This window comes from Cervus elaphus, chromosome 13, assembly GCF_910594005.1.
Source record: "Cervus elaphus chromosome 13, mCerEla1.1, whole genome shotgun sequence".
NCBI classification, from domain to species: Eukaryota; Metazoa; Chordata; class Mammalia; order Artiodactyla; family Cervidae; genus Cervus; species Cervus elaphus.
This window is the reverse complement of record NC_057827.1, coordinates 66,686,066-66,703,482: the sequence shown is the minus strand read 5'-3', so window position 1 is coordinate 66,703,482 and position 17,417 is coordinate 66,686,066. Positions and strand designations below refer to the sequence as shown.

The window sequence follows — 17,417 nt, the reverse complement described above, 5'->3', positions numbered from 1 at the left end:
AGAAACAGCTTGCAGCAGAGTCCCCCAGTGTGGGCGGCCTGAGCACATCAGGCTGCAGCCTCCAGCTCCAGCACTTTCTGCAGGGCCCGGGCAGGCGGGCGGGGCATGGAAGAGGTCAAGGCCCAGGCTCCCCACCTGTCATGACTCAGGGGCCCAGAGCCGATGGCTTCCTAGGCGCCTTCGGAAAGGCACCTGGCCCATCCTCCAGAGCGTACACACGCCATGACGAGATTACAGCTGGGGAAGGCTCTCAAATAAACTCTGTACTTCTGTTAGGGAGACCCTTCTCATGAATGGTGACATTTCTGTCATCGGTGGCCTGAAAGGAAAATATCTGAGGGGTGATGGAACCTGGATTTGTCACTGGCTGGTTAAGGGAACCCGTGCTTCTGTTTCCTCCGCTGTTAAATGGGGTTAATCACCCTTAGTCCGCCTGTCTCCACTGGGTTCTCAGCAAGGTAAGAGCCATTCCCAAGCTTTCATTCAGAAGTGACTGAGAACCCTCCAGATGTCATGCACTGTGTCAGAACTAGAGACAAAACACCAACGAGAACAGCAGCTCTCGTCCTTGAAGCGCTTTTACTGTTCGGAAAGGAAGCGACTGACAGGTTAGCACATTGATGTGTTAAGATGTTATTACCGATATAGCAGAAAACAGCTGTTCCGGGTATGGTACAAAAGAAAGGGTGCTTCTCACTGGAGAGCTGAAAGCACAAGTCAGTGAGAGCTGAGTGTTGAAAATGCATTTTCAAAGGATTTCAAAGATACGCATCTGCCTTTAAAATTAGCTTTAGGTTGCAAACCACAAACTTTGACATACTGTGTTTTTTCTCTTAGTTCAAAATATTTTCTATTTTCCCCGTGACTTCTTTTATCTACAGATTATTGAGAAATATTTTGTCTAATTTCCAAATATTCGGTGTTATCCTACTTCTGTTATTATTATTTCTAACTTAATCCTACTGTGGTCAAAGAACATACATAGGACTCTTTCTTCATTTTTCCTGTATGACTTCAATCCCTTTAAATTTATGGAGACTTGTTCAACTGCCCAGTAGGTAGTTGATCTTGGTGACTGTACTCACGTGCACAAGAAAAGAAGGTGTGTTCTGAAATTGGGTGCAGGGTTCTAAAAACGTCAATTAAGTCAAGGTGCTTAATAGTGTGGTTCGGATCTTACGTCTTTATTGGTTTGTTGTCACCGCTGACTTATTTCTAATTGTTGTCTCAACTGCTGAAACAAGGGTATTAAAATCTTCAACCATGATTGTGGATTTGTCCATTTCTGTCAAACTTTTTCCCCATGTATTTTGTAGTTTTTGTTAGGTACGTATATTTTTAAGGCTATTCTATCTTCTGGATGAACGGCCCTTTGGATCAGTATGAAATGGCCCTCTTTATTGCTAACACTGTCTTTACTGTTACTCTATCTGATATTAATGCAACCATTCAAACTTCCTTATGCTCACTGTTTGCCTGGTATATCTTTTTCTGTCCTTACTGATTTTCTACTGTGGCTATAACAAGTTACCACAAACTTATGCCTTATAACAGCACAAATTTATTACCTTAGTTTTGTAAGATAATAGTGGGCCAGCCATCTGACACTGATCTCATGGCCTCACTGGGCTTGACCAAGGTGTAGGGGAGTTCAACAGGCTCTTTTGGAGGCTCAAAAGGAGAATAATTTCCCGGCCTTTTTACAGCTTCCAGAGGCTACCTGCACTCCTTGGCTAATGCTAGACATATATATTATGCAATAATCACCAAAATCAAGCTAATGAGCATATCCATTTCTACCTTTTAATTGGAGTATTTAGTCCGTTTACATTGATTGATATGTTTGGGTAGAGGCCTATCATTTTGCCATTGTTGCTGTTTATCTCATTTGTTTTTGGTTTTCCTGTTACTCCTTTCCTGCACTCTTTTGGGTAAACTAAATACTCTTTAAAATTCCATTTTAACTTTTCTATACTATTGACTTTTTAGCTATTCCTCTTTATTTTTTAGAGGTCTTTCTAGGGATTTAAATATACATTCTGAACTTTGCACAGTATACTTAGAATTAATATTACACTAATGTAAAATATAAGAACTTTACAACTGCATAAATCCACTTCCATCCTTAATGGTATAGTAGTCCCATGTATTATATATTCTCAGTACAATGTCATATTGCGTGTCTATTTTTTAATTACAAAAAGCCTTTATAATTACCCACATGTATTTATCCTTTACAGCATTTTTCATCCCTTCCTAAACACCTGAGTTGCCTGGTATCATTTTTCTTCAGACTCAGGAATTGCCATCGGCATTTCTTGTACATCAGGTATGCTGGCAATAAATTCTTACTCTTCTTTTATTAGAATATCTTTGTTTTGCTTAACATACTCAAAGGCATTTTTTTTTTTTTCTGAATAGAGAATGTTGACTGTTTTTTTTTTCTATCAGTACCTTAAAAATGTTGTTCTACTGTCTTCTGGCATCCACAGCATCTGACAGAAGTCATCCATCATTCATACAATCACCCTCTCTATGTAATCTTTCCTCTGGCCACTTTTAATATTTTCTCTTTTTCTTTGGTTTCCAGCAGTTGTGACCATGATGGGCTTAGGTGTGGTTTTCTTTATATTTATCCTGCTAGGGGTTTACTGAATTTGTGCATGTTTAAGTTAAGGCTTTTCACCAAACGTGGGACATTTTTGATAATTATTTCTTCAAACAATTTTTTTCTGTCCTACCACTCCCTTTTCCCTCTCCCTCCAGAATTCTGATTATACATATGTAGGCCTCTTGTTATTATCTCACAAGTCACCAAGGCTGTTGATATTTTTCAGTACTATTTTCCTGTTTTTCAGATTAGATGATTCCTTTTGGTTAGTTTCCAAGTCCACCAACACTTCCTGGTGCTGTCTCTGATCCACCTGTAATCTAATCCAGTGAATTTTCTGGCTGGGCCACGCTGCTTGCAGAGTCTCAGTCCCTTGACTAGGGACTGAATCCATGCCCCCTGCTGTGGGAGCATGGAGTCCTAACGACTGGACCACCAGGGAATTCCCTCATCCAGTGAATTTTAAAACTTTATTTCTAGGACTGTAATTTCCACTTGGCAAATTTTTAATAATTTCCATTTCTCTGTCTCCATTTGTTTGCTCTTTTTATCCAACATTCCCTTTAAGTCTTTGAACATATTTTTATAATAGCAACTTTGAAGAACTTGTCTGCTAGTTCCAACTTCAGAGCCACCTGTCTACTGATTTTTTTCCCTTAAGTATAGGTCATATCTTCTGACTGTACATCCATGAATTTACACATTTGACACTGTTACGATACACTCACAGTCTGGATCATGGTGTCTTCCTTTAAAGGTGTTGAGTTTGTCCTGGCTTTTAGGTAAATTATTGGCAGGTCCTTTTAGTGCTATCAAACTTGGATTAATTCTTTCTCAAGTTCTAGTTCCATTCTGAATTTAGTCCTAGGGTATGTCCCTTTCTCAAGGGCATAGTCCTTATTCCTAAACTATAGTTGTTCTGAGGTCTCATCTGGATGCCTAGGTGCTCAGTGAGGCCTCTTCATTTGGGTTGACAGGCATCTTGAGCATCTCCCAGCACTGCATGACCTTTGGCATCATTCAGCTGTCAGCCCTAAAGAAGGCTATCTGTGCTGGGTCTCATGGAGGGTCTCACCCTACTCATTAACAGCCAGCCCCCAGCCAACAACCCGAAGTGAATCCCTACACAAAACTCAACCTGGCTTCCTCTTCCCTATTTCCTTGCCCTTGCAACATCCAGCTATTTCAGGAGCTTGGAATTGCAATATCTGAGTGCTGAGCTCACTAAGATCGACTTTTAGCTTGGGTACCACCAATCTGTGCCAGGACCAGAAGGAAACTCCAGGTAGAAAGCTGGACCCATGGTGGGGCCTATCATGGGGGCTTCCCCACCCAAGAGCCCTGTGCCGCCTGGTCAGTGCCTGACACTGTTAGGGATTTAATGTTTCATATGCGTTTCAATATCCTTCATATAGTCAGGAGTTTTGTATGTTTTGTTCGGTTTCATAGTTGTTTCTGTCAAGATGACAAGTCTACAACAATTAGTCTGTCATAGCCAGAAGCAGAAGTTCATTATGATTATTAAAGTATCAAAGGGCACCATTTTTCATTACCTGAGCATTTCCTAGAGATACCAGTCTGAGTATAAATATCATTATTGTGGAAATGTGCCTTTTAGTTTCATCCTTCATTTCGTCTGTTCTCCAAACATGTTTCTACTCTCTTTTCTTGGCTTCAATAAATAAGTAACAGGTAAGAGTGAATTTTGGGGGGCATTTAAAAAAAACCCTCTACCATCTGGCTTTAATACAGCACTTGAATGGAAGAATTATGAGATGGAGCAAGAAATGTGGAAAGATCTATGGCCAGAGCATTTTGAGATATGGACTCCAGGCCATGCTCCATTATTGGCAAGCTATACGTCCTTGGGCATTCACTTCCTCCACTTTTGACCGAGCTGCCTCATGTTCAATGAAAGGACTGGTTGTATTAATAACTATGGGTTGCAGGTGCAGCGCCAATTTCTAAGTCAACTGTCAGGGAAACAGAAAATGTTGGAAAAATAGGGTAGGGGTTGTTGACATTTGAAGAGCAATTTAATGAGACAGCTTAAAAAATGTCCTGTTTAAGGTAGCACCTTATAACGTGTTACTACGAATTGAGCTCAGCACCTAGTAATGCTGTTCCGAATATACTAGGTACAGGGTAGATGCTGACTGCATGAATAAATATGTGAATAAAGAAATGAAGCTGAGAGGCACCAAATCTCACATAGGATATTAAATGCTAAGGCATATGGCTCTTGATCATGCTCAATAAATGACAACTATACTGACTTGAATTGAAAGAGGTATTTTCTACGTGGCTAGATCCCAAAAGGAAGCAGAATGGTTGAAAACAAATGAGGGAGCTATACTAAAAGATAGCTTACTTAGGAAATGTTGTTAAGATCTAGTTGCTGTGTGGTTTAAGTCATCTGTTGATTTTAGTTTCCTTTTCTCTAAACAGACTAATCTCTCTTCTACTCAGTCTTGGTGGGATATTTGAGCATAAAAGCATCTTTGTTTAAGAAATACAGAAAAAAAATCATGCTTATATAATACTGGCTTTTCATGAGAATTTGTGTTAAAAAGAAGGCAGAGTGTTCTGAGTAGAAGGTCCTTGTGTCCTAGGAGTAGAGAAAAAGAGGACAGAGAAATGACTACACAGAATTAGTGACCATCACTGGTGCCCTTCTCCTTCATTTCTTTATTCATGTATTTGTTGATGAAATCAGCATCTACCCTGCACTGACTATACCCTGAGCAGCGTTACTAGGTGCTGAGCTCAATTCATAGTAACACATTATAGGGTGCTTCCTTAAACAGCACATTTCATAACTGTCTCACCAAATTACTCTTCAAGTGTCCAGAGCAATTAGCAAGGTTCATGACCAACTGCAGTCGACTTTGTCCTCTAAGACCCAATTTACATACTGCCTCTTTAAGGAGGCACTTACTGCCCCCCATCCCCCCAGAGAAAATCATTCCTGCTGCTGTGTTTCTTCAGCACTTAACAACATTATCAATTGAGTTGTCATAGATGATTTCCTTTAAGTAGGAGCTACCATGTTTTATTCATCTTTTATAACCACCTGTGCCCAGCATAATTCTTGGTACATAGTAGGTGTTCAGAACTGTTCTGCTGCAGAGACTGGGATTAAAAGACATGAATTATTGGTGGTACAGAGAGGATACAGATATGGTCTTGCTTTTCAAACCTAAGCATTTGGAAAGGGAAGAGCTGGGCTTTGTCTATATGACTATGGTGATCTGCCCAAGGAACTTCCATCTCAACTAAAGTGAAAGTGTCAGTCGCTCAGTTCTGTTTGACTCTTTGTGACCCCACAGACTGTACCTCTATCCAGGCAAGAATACTGGAGTGGGTTGCCATTCCCTTCTCCAGAGGGTCTTCCTGACCCAGGGATCAAACCTGGCTCTCTGCATTGCAGCAGATTGTTTACTATCTGGGCCACCAGGGGAGCTTATCTCAACTAAGCTCCTGGCCAAACTCATCGGCAGCACAAGCTGCAGGACTAGCGGGCAACCGAACATTCCGAGAAGACAATGAACTTGCAGGGAAACCTGCAGTGTCTCTAAGAAGTGTAAGCACTATAAAACACACATTTAAAAGAAAGGCTTCATTTAAATGATAAAAACTGTGAGATATAATAAGAAATATATATTTCCTTTGTCCCTGTCTCTGGCTCCGTGCTCTCCAAATTCTTGGAATTTCCAAAGTATAAGAGCAATGGAAGCATTCCTTGTTATAATACTTGGTCTTTTAGTCTTCACTTCCTGAAATAGCTTTGTGTGATAAAAGTGAAAGTCTTTTGTTATTGATAACAAGCACCTTTCAACCACCCCTGAGTTTAAAGTAACGAAGTGACTTTTGGAAAGCCCCTAAGGGAACCACCTTAGGTTGTAACTTAAAATCCACAGCCTCTGCTTCCAAGAAGGTTGAGTTCAGTAATCACTGGCTACTGATGTACTCAATCATGCCTATTTAATGGAGCCTCCATAAAATCCCCAAAGGGCAGGGTCTGGAGAGCTTCCAGGCTGGTGAAGAGAATGTATCCAGAGTTGGGAGGGCAGGACAACCTCAACACAAGGACAGAAGCCCCTGTGCTCAGGACCCTTCTGGACTCTACCTTTTATATCTTTACATCTGACTTCATCTGTATCCTTTCATCTCCTTTGTAATAAACTGGTTTCCTGAGTTCTACAAGCTCTTCCAGCAAATTAACTGAACCCCACGAAGGGGATATGGGAGCCCCTCATTTATAGCCAGTTGGTGGGAAGCTAGGTAATAATCTGGATTTGTGGCTGATATCTGAAGCGGAGGTGGGGGTGGGTTGGGTGGTGACAGCCTTGTGGGACAGAGCCCTTAGCCTGTGGGATGTGACGCTATCTCCAGATAATTGTAGGACACCCAGTTGGTGTCACGGAAATTCTTCACGTGTGAAAACCTCACACATCTGGTGTCAGAAGTGAAGCAATGGTGGTCTACAAATAACAAATGTTGGACAGGGTGTGGAATAAAGGGAACCCTCCTACACCTGGTGGAAATCCAAACTGGTGCAGCCAGCATGGAGGACAGCATGGAGGTTCCTTGCAAAATCAGAGTTACCATACGACATGTGATCCAGCAATACCACTCCTGGGCATGTATCTGGAGAAAACTCTAATTTGAAAAAATACATGCACTTCAATGTTCATAGCAGCACTATTTACAGTAGGCAAGACATGGAAGCAACCTAAGTGTCCATCAACAGATGAACAGATAAAGAAGATGTGGCCCATATATACGATGGAATACTATTCGGTCATAAAAAAGAATGAATTAATGTCATTGGCAGCAACATGGATGGACCTAGAGATTACCACACTATGTGAAGTAAGTCAGACAGAGGAAGACAAATACTGTGTGATATCATTCACATGTGGAATCTAAAACATGACACAAATGAACTTATGTAGGAAACAGAAACAGATCAACAGACATCGAAAATAAACTTATGGTTACCAAAAGGGAAAGACAGGGGAGGGATAAGTTAGGAGTTTGGGATTAACAGATACCTACTAGTATGCAAAAAATAGATAAACAATAAGGTCCTATATAGCACAGGGAACTATACTCTGTAACTTGTAATAAATTATAATGGAAAAGAATCTGAAAACACACACACACACACTACATACATATATACATACATACATACATACATATATATATATAACTGAATCACTTTGCTTTACACCAGAAACTAACATGGCATTGTAAATAAACTATACTTAATAAATAAAAAAAAAGTGAAGCAGTGTTGTAGTAGAGTAGTGTGGGAGTAAATGAAACACATAGAAGCTTTTCTTGTGGACAAACCATACCATAGGAAACACTTTGAAAATTTAACAAGCATAATAAAATCATTGGAAATACAAGGGAAGATACAATTACAAGGTGGGAATAAGCTATGAGAAAGAAGAACCAAGCAATTTTTTAGTGTAAAAATATAACCGCTGAAATAAAGAACTCAATGGGCAGCCTTAGCGGAAGAACTGACAAGAGATGAGAAACAAAAAATCAGGCCACACAAACGACCTAGGCTCCCCTGGAGGCTGAGATGGTAAAGAATCTGCCTACAGTGTGGAGGATCTGGGCTGGGGAGATCCCCTGGAGGAGGGCATGGCAGCCCACTCCAGTGTTCTTGCCTGGAGAATCCCATGGTCAGAGGGGCCCGGTGGGCTACAGTGCAGGGGGTCGTAAAGAGTCAGACACGACTGAGCAACTAACACAACACAACGCAAGACACATCAGGAAGGGAAAACAAAGAAAGGAGAAAAATACCAATTCCTGTGAAAAGGGCATCCGAGAAGGAAAGAAAAAAAGATGAAACATCTGGAGAAACAATGACGGAATTTTTCAAAATCCAAGAAAGACCTAACAGCTTAGACTGAAAAGGCTCACAGGGTGACATATAGAATTGATAAATAAAACACGTTAAGTGTGCATGTGTACGCACCCAGATTATAATAATATTTACAAACATCAGACAAAGAGAAAATTCTAAAAAGTTTTCCAAGTGTAAAGTAAGATCACCAATAAAACAATGAAAATCAGACCAGACTCTACATCCTAGCTGCATGCAGTAAGTCAATAGGATGTTATCTTCAGAAATCTAGAGGGAAAACCTTCGATACCTGCATTTCATACCAAACTAAACTATTATTTGAATATGAGGGGGAAATGCATTTCCAGGTATATAAGATCTTAGTTTACTAGGTACAGACCTTACTTTGAAGAACTTTTACTGGATATATTCCAGCACAAAAGAACATTTATGAAGGAAGAAATAACCAGTTACAAAAAGTGGGAGCATATAATTTAACACTGTTCAGCCATAAAAAGGAGGTAGGTACTGACACATGCTGTGGCATGGGTAATCCTTGAAATCATTATGCTAAGTGAAGGAAGCCAGATATGAAAGGCCACACACTGTATGATTTCATTAATACGCAAAATGTAAAATTCACAGAGATAAATAAACTCAGAGATAGGACAACAGATTATCACCGTCACAGTGGTGGTAATTTGTGTCTGAATCTTAATCAATAAAGGTGACTGAGCGACAACAGTGCCATTGAAATAAAAGTTTAATGTTACTCACAGTTTCCCCCGAAACAAAAGGTCTGGTACTGCAGAGGCTCCCGTGCTGCTCCGCAGGCAGGCAGGAGCGAGCGGAAGGCCAGGGGCTGCAGCCTTTCTCGGAATTTCCGTGGGGAAAGCAGAGCAGGGTAAACAGACTGGGATTGGCTGGTTTGAATAATTCCAGCAGGCTGTGGGGCCCAGAGAAGATTTAGGGCAGGAAGAAACACTGGCTTCGTGTGTGAGTCAGACAGAGGAGGTTGAGAGTATGGACTGCAGACTGGCTGGTATGTATACGAAAAGTGGACTCACCAACAAATTGACTGCCTACAGGAATTAGCCAGCCCTGGGAAGGGCACTCTCTCCTCAACCAGCAAGAGCCCCCAAAGATGGCAAAACATTAAAAAAAATTTTTTTAAATATAATTAATATGAGGGGAGGGTAGGGAGGTATGGGAAGAGATGACTTAATGAGTATGGACTTTCCTTCTGAAGTGATATAAAAAGGTTTTGGGAAAAAAAAAAAAGGATTTTGCAACTACAGGGTAATGATGGTTGCACAGTGTTGTAAAAAATATCACTGAACTGCACACTGCAAAGTGATTAAAATGGTTGTTTAAAATGGTTAGAAAAATGGGGAGGGGGGCAAAACTCTGATAAAGTTTCTTACAGCCGGAGGTTTAATTATGTTTGAGTAAGCAATGATAATCAGAAACCATTTTTTAAGGGAGTGCATTTATAATTCTGAACAAAAACTGCTTGTGTGTGTGCGTGTGGGGGGCAGGTTACTCTGCGAGGAAGAGAGAGGTCAGAGAGCACTGCAGACAGAGGGAAGCCACTGACCAGACTTAAAACAACGGTGATGAAAAAGAAGAGCAAGCATGGGTCACAGTAAGCTAGGAGCAGCAACCAGGAGAATAAAAAGAGAAGCTACAGTTTTCAACTCAATTTAAGAAAATTCAGTATGTACATTAGAATGGCGGGGGAGGGGGGGTGGGAGAGGGGAAAAAAAAACAAGGAAAAAACAGTGTTAAAAATAGAAAACACAGACTAAGAAGAAATAAGTGTATTATTCTAGTCCCCCAGTTTTTCTGCTTATGTACCCTCTACAAATATTTAGAAAAACTGTATACCCTGTTGCATATTTTTAAGGCAACATCTATAATTTTTCATGGGAAGCGTGGTGACCGGAGGACAAAAGGGCAGATAAAACCCAGGAGGGTCTGGGACACAGGAACAGAAAGACCAGACCCTTACCGTCCCTCCTGCCCCCATGTTGTAACTGTTAACGGAACAGTATACCCTGTCTCCCCTCCCAAGCCAGAGGAAGAAGGCATCTGTCCTACTCCTCCCCTTACCAGCATACATGCCTCATCCAATCAGCAAACAACTGGCAAGACCCCTATCCCACGCCCTGTACCCTGGGTGTAAAAGTGGACTAAGGACCCCTGTTTAATGTCGGTTCTCCCTTAAGCGGGCCTACTGTTTTAACAGCGTTTCTTGCTCTAATAAACTTTATTTCCCTCTCATTCTGTCTCATGTCTGGAAATCATTTCCAACCCGCACCCGGACCAGAACAGGAAGTGGTGATCGCAAAGGATTTAATACTTAGAAACATCAAACATGGTTTGTGTGCATTAAATATGCTAATATTTATAAATGCAATTTAAGATGTGAGCTTAAGTTCTTTCAGTTTAAGAAAAAGGTCTGCCCTAAAACTTCACTTGCAGAGCCTGTCTGCTCTATCAAACTGTCCAGCCACATCAGTTTCACTTTCTACTCAGAAAAAACTTGATTGATTTTCCAACACTAACATGCTTATCCATATCACAACGAGAGATTTCTTATTTTTACAACAGACAACTAGAGAGGTAGGGGCGCGGCCCTCTGCACAAAACTGGCAGCCTGGATGAAACAAGAGCTGCCCCCTTCACTATTTCCAACAGATGCTGTCTTTACTTGGCTCGGGGGAGGCTCCTTCAGGGCCAATGCATTCTCAAATTACTCCTCTGTTTGGTCCATCGAAGGTTACTGTATCCTGAGGCAACGGATCTTCATAAGATCTGGGAAGGGCAAGCGAGATGCCTGCCTCTCTCCACGCAGTGAGAAAAGCGGAACCGCGAGGGGTCGTGTGAGGAAGGGGAGCCAGCACACCCCAGGCACACAGAACTGGGAGCTCCGGAAACGGATCCCCTTCAGGCCACCTTTGCCAGTGCAGCCCTGGGAAGGCCCAAAACCCCCCCAGGAATGACCGTGCCCCAGTCTGAAAATGGCTGCGCTAAACAGTCATGACCAAAGGGGTTGAAATCACTGGTCAACAGACAGGGAATATAACACGTTGGAACTGATTTTAAAAAAAAAAAAAAAGCAGAGTTATTCAGTCAACACAAGCCAGTTAAAACAAAAGGATACTTTGAGACTGAAAATAAATGGAAAGTTATAAGGCAAATATAAATAAAAAGAACACTTGTTAGCAATTTTAATATCAAATAACAATTGAAGGAGAAAAAACATGATGAGGGATCCAGGGGAATATTAAACATGAAAAAAAAATAAGCACATACATATGTAACTATGTAATGAAAAAATGATGGGGAGAAATAATTAAATAAACCATTCCAGGGAAATTTTAGAAATATATGATTTACTAGATTTTTCTTAAGACAGAGAGATACAAAGTAAAAAAAAAAAAAAAAGTGGGAGGCATTAGTTCTCTACTCAGATATTCCCTGCTTTAAAGTTCTATTCATTTCAAGTTAGAAAACTCAAACCCATAGAATGATACAAAGATAAATTAAGGTCCCAACCCTCTCCTCTCCTCTGGTTCGCACTCCCCAGAATGTCTGTATGGAGTCAGTTCAGTTCAGTCGCCCAGTCGTATCTGACTCTTTGCGACCCCATGAACTGCAGCATGCCAGGCCTCCCTGTCCATCACCAACTCCCGGAGTCCACCCAAACCCATGTTCCATTGAGTCAGTGATGCCATCCAACCGTCTCATCCTCTGTCGTCCCCTTCTCCTCCTGCCCTCAATCTTTCCCAGCAACAGGGTCTTTTCAAATGAGTCAGCTCTTCGCATCAGGTGGCCAAAGTATTGGAGTTTCAGCTTCATCAGTCCTTTCAATGAATATTCAGGACTGATTTCCTTTAGGATGGACTGGTTAGATCTCCTTGCAGTCCAAGGGACTCTCAAGAGTTTCCTCCAACACCACAGTTCAACAGCATCAATTCTTCGGTGCTCAGCTTTCTTTATAGTCCAACTCTCACATCCATACATGACCACTGGAAAAACCATAGCCTTGACTAGATGGACCTTTGTTGGTAAAATACTATCTCTGCTTTTTAATATTTTGGAGCTCAAAAAAATTAAGTCAGCCACTGTTTCCACTGCTTCCCCATCTATTTGCCATGAACTGATGGGACCGGATGCCATGATCTTAGTTTTCTGAATGTTGAGCTTTAAGTCAACTTTTTGACTCTCCTCTTTCACTTTCATCAACAGGCTCTTTAGTTCTTCTTCCCTTTCTGCCATAAGGGTGGTGTCATCTGCATATCTGAAGTTATTGATATTTCTCCCGGCAATCTTGATTCCAGCTTGTGCTTCCTCCAGCCCAGCAGACGTCATGATGTACTCTGCATATAAGTTAAACAAGCAGGGTGACAATATGCAGCCTTGACTTACTCCTTTTCCTATTTGGAACCAGTCTGTTGTTCCATGTCCAGTTCTAACTGTTGCTTCCTGACCTGCATACAGGTTTCTCAAGAGGCAGGTGAGGTGGTCTGGTATTCCCATCTCTTTCAGAATTTTCCACAGTTTATTGTCATCCACACAGTTAAAGGCTTTGGCACTGTCAATAAAGCAGAAACAGATGTTTTTCTGGAACTCGCTTGCTTTCTCGATGATCCAGCGGATGTTGGCAATTTGATCTCTGGTTCCTCTGCCTTTTCTAAAACCGGCTTGAACATCTGGAAGTTCACGGTTCACGTATTGCTGAAGCCTGGCTTGGAGAATTTTGAGCATTACTTTACTAGCGTGTGAGATGAGTGCAATTGTTCGGTAGTTTGAGCACTCTTTAGCATTGCCTTTCTTTGGGATTGGAATGAAAACTGACCTTTTCCGGTCCTGTGGCCACTGCTGAGTTTTCCAAATTTGCTGACATACTGAGTGCAGCACTTTCACAGCATCATCTTTTAGGATTTGAAACAGCTCAGCTGGAATTCCATCAGCTCACAAATCTCACTTATCTCAGTGATGCCTCCACTATACCTCTGTCCCTGTGAGGGGAGGGACTAGAGGAAGTGCTGCTTCTCGGACAGACTTGAGTAATTCAACATCTCCAAGAGTGACATACGGACAACATGCAGGCATCCCGAAAACCTCGGGCTAGGAGAGAAGCCCGTCACAAAGAACCACACATTACAAGATTCCATTTACTGAAATGCTCAACATAGGCAGATCCACAGAGACAGAAGTAGCTTGGTGGTTGCTGGGGGAAGGGACTGGGGGGAAATGGGAAAGGACAGCTAAGCGGTACAGAGTTTCCCTTTTGGTGACAAAGATGTTCCAAAATTCATTGCGCTAACAGTGGCAAAACAGAATACATTAAAGTGTACTGAACAGTACACTTTAACTGGATGAATTTAATGGTATGTAAATTATGTCTGAATAAAGCTATGATTTAAAAAATACCCGCAATACAGCAACTGCAATGCTTCCAAATGGGTTGGTTATGAATTGGTCGGACGTGGAGGCTGTTGAGGAAAATCACCTTACCATTCCGGCTCACATCAGAAATAATCCCAGTAGAAAGGACCTCAGGGAGGGTGACAAATCTCCAGCCTTCTAGAGAACGAAATGAAAACAGAATGAGATGGGATTTCTGACTAAAATGGCCTTCCCAGAGTCCAGTTGTTGCAGTGTACGTGCTGCTTGGCTTCAAGGCAATGCCCATGAACCTGAACTATGCTCAGGCTTTAAGGGAAGTCTAGGAATTGGACCCAAGAAAAATTAACTTCTCAAGGTGTAAGTTGAGTATTTTCATGTTTCCAAGTCTTCCGCCTCCTTTCAGTGACATCCAACGAACGGCTTTAACAAGCATTTGAAGATAAAAGGACACATTAGCTAGTTTTGGTTAACTACAAATCGTAACTATAAATCCAAAGAAGCAGGAGAGTGAGAAACCATTTTTCATCATTCCAACTACTGGTGCTTTTTGTTTGTTCCTCTGAACTTTTGTTTTGCCTTGATTTTGATTTTTACATTTGGAATGGGTTTAACACCTGTCTGGATATGAGTAACCATCACCACAATCAGATTGAGTTCCCATACCCCCCAAACTCCCTCCACTACCGCTTCCTGCTCACATCTCCCCCCAACACTTTCTCCCACCGATCTGTTCTCCATCGCCACCGTTTCCTCTCATAGAATGTTATACTAATGCAGTCTCTAGGCCTCAGATTACTGGGTTCTATGCTTAACTTCATAAGAAGCTGCCAATGGCACTGTCTCCCAGAGCAGCTGTTCCATTTCTGTTCCTACCAGGAATGCCGGAGAGCCGTACCCAACCCGCGCTTGGTGCTCTCAGGATTTTATTTCAGCCGTTCTAGTGAAGGTCTTGTCATACCGCCCTGTAATTTTAACTTGCGTTTCCTAACGACTGATGATGCTGTATATCTTTTCACATGCTTGTTTGCCATCTGTATATCCTCTTTGGTGAAATATCGATTCAATCTTTTGCCCACTTTTTAGAAACTGGGCTGTTTTATTACTGTTAAGCTTTGGGAGTTTCTCTGTACATTCTAAAGACAAGTCCTCTGGGGTATGCAGTTATTTGTCCCAAGTCTGTCTTTTCCTTTTACATTGCCCTCCCCACCCCAGTGTCTTTTCACAGAGTAACAGTTTTTAATTTTGATGAAACCAAAATTATTTTAATTTGACTAAGTCTAATTCATCTCTTTTTTTCTTTTATGGATGGCTGCTTTTGGTCAAATCCTTTGCCTAACCCTAGGTCATGAAGGTTGTCTCCAGTTTTCTCCCAGAATTTTTATAGTTTCGTATTTTACATTTGGATTTAGCATCCATTTTGAGGTAACTTTTGTACAATTTATAGGGCTTAGGTCAAAGTTCATTTTTTTGGCATAGTCACATCTAATTGTTCCAACTTGAACATCTGCTGAAAAGACAATGGTTTCTTCATTAAACTGCTTTGGCACCTTTGGCAAACACCAATTGTTCAATGTCTCCCTAAGTATCTTGAAAAACCACGAGGTAATAAGCTTACTCGTATCGTACACACATCTCATTATCGGAACCCAGAACCTGAGTCAAGAACACTGAATGGGTATTTGATTCAAGTTATTTCATGATACAGGCCGTGGAGTATGTAACCAGGCCCTGTCAGGGCTGGAGCACAGAAGGAATGTTGAGATCAGGTTTTGGTATCACAATATGAGAGGTACTGCCCTCTGGAAACATTCTGAGAGGGTGACTAAGACAGTAAGGCAAACAGAAATCAGAACACATAGGACTGGCTGAGAGACGAAAGGAAACGAGGGCACGACCTCTGGGCCTATGAAATGGAGCTCACTGGAGAGGCGGAAGGCCGCTTTTATGGGATCCCCAGGGAGGTGATCAGGGCCAGTGGCTGCAAGCACGGAATGTGCTCGATGCTGGAGTCCAGAGATGGACAAGCTATGCTTCCTGCTTTAGAGTGGGAGAACTGTTTGGGTTTGACACAGGCCATCCGGTCAGTTTTAAGTGTAACGGCCATCTGTTTTATAGGAGACTGGAGGGGATGATTTGTTTGAGTTTGATTCTGTGTGATTGCCAAAGCTGGCCCAATGGACTCTGTCTTTGGGTTTAATGGCCTCATGAAGAGGCTCAGGTCACGTGAAAGAGATCTGCCCATGGTCTCAAAACAGTGGTTGCAAAACTGAATTTGGAAACCAAGCCTCGTGATGCTTAGTCCATGATTCCTATTTACTGTTTGTCAAAATTTTTAATCAACACTGTGTTTGCTGAAGACTCACTGGAAAAGACCCTGATGCTGGGAAAGATTAGAGGGCAGGAGGAGAAGGGGATGACAGGATGAGCTGGCTGGATGGCATCACGGACTCAAAGGACATGATTCTGAGCAGATTCTGGGACAGGCTTGCTGCAGTCCATGAGGCAGCAAAGAGTCAGACATGACTGAGTGACTGAACAACAACAAGTAACTCAAATGCCTCCTGTTTGTCCACGTGTCTCCTGGGTTCTTCTGACTCTTTGGGTTTTCAGTCTTGCAGGCTCACTGTCTCAGAAGCCTTTAAAGAGAAAGGAATCCTGCATCTGAAATTTCAACACTTTTGTTTTCAGTGACAAGATGGAGGGAAAATATCACATCACATCAGACAGGTCTCTTCTCAAGATTTTAGTTCTGCTCTGAGCTGCTTCTGGGTGACCTACTGCTCTAATTAGGCTGGAAGTCAACTTGGCTTCCATGGGATTCAGGATAATGGCTGGAGGAAAAAGTTGTCAAACCTGCTTAACATCATCAGGGCTCACAGTGGCCTCAGAGCATTCCAGGAATTCATCGATTCATTCCATAATGCATTCTGCCGGTTAACCATAAACACAGGCACACAGGGAGAACAAACATCATGGAGTGATTTAGTCTTAATTAATATGCTCGGGACAGAACAAAGCAGACAAATGGCAACGCTTGAGTTTATTGCCAGTCCCTTCCCCAAGCTCCCCAAGCAGGGGCGAGGGACAGGAGGAAGTCACCGAGGACCCAGGCCGACTGTCCCACCTCCTCCTTTCTCCCGTGTGCTCAGCCACGAGAGGGGAGAGAAGGAACCCCAGCCCGTTCTGGCTGACAGAGTTCTGGTGAGGATCAGAGCAGGTGATGGGTGCGGAACAGTGAAAAAGCCCTGTCCTCAAGGGAGAGACGTGTTCACTTAACAAGCATGTGTGGGGCACCTGTGACATGACATGCACTGTGTGAAACATCAGGGATGTGAACTGAAATGAAAGATACCCCGGCACTCGAGATGGTCAGATGCAACACGCTGCTTGCTCCTAGGACACTGCTGGGTGTCCTAGCACGGGGTGACCTGAGAGCACAGGAGAGGTCTGTTCCCAGGCGGGGCAGTTAGGAACGACGACTGTGCACGTTCGGCCTCAACAGAGTATTAAGGCAGCAGA

General features: G+C 42.2%; 1 protein-coding gene across 5 annotated transcripts in view; it reads right to left on the bottom strand.

Annotated features, from left to right (window-relative positions):
- Positions 1-17,417, bottom strand: part of EVL (Enah/Vasp-like) — a 140,782-nt gene that overhangs the window by 61,604 nt on the left and 61,761 nt on the right. The window lies entirely within an intron of this gene.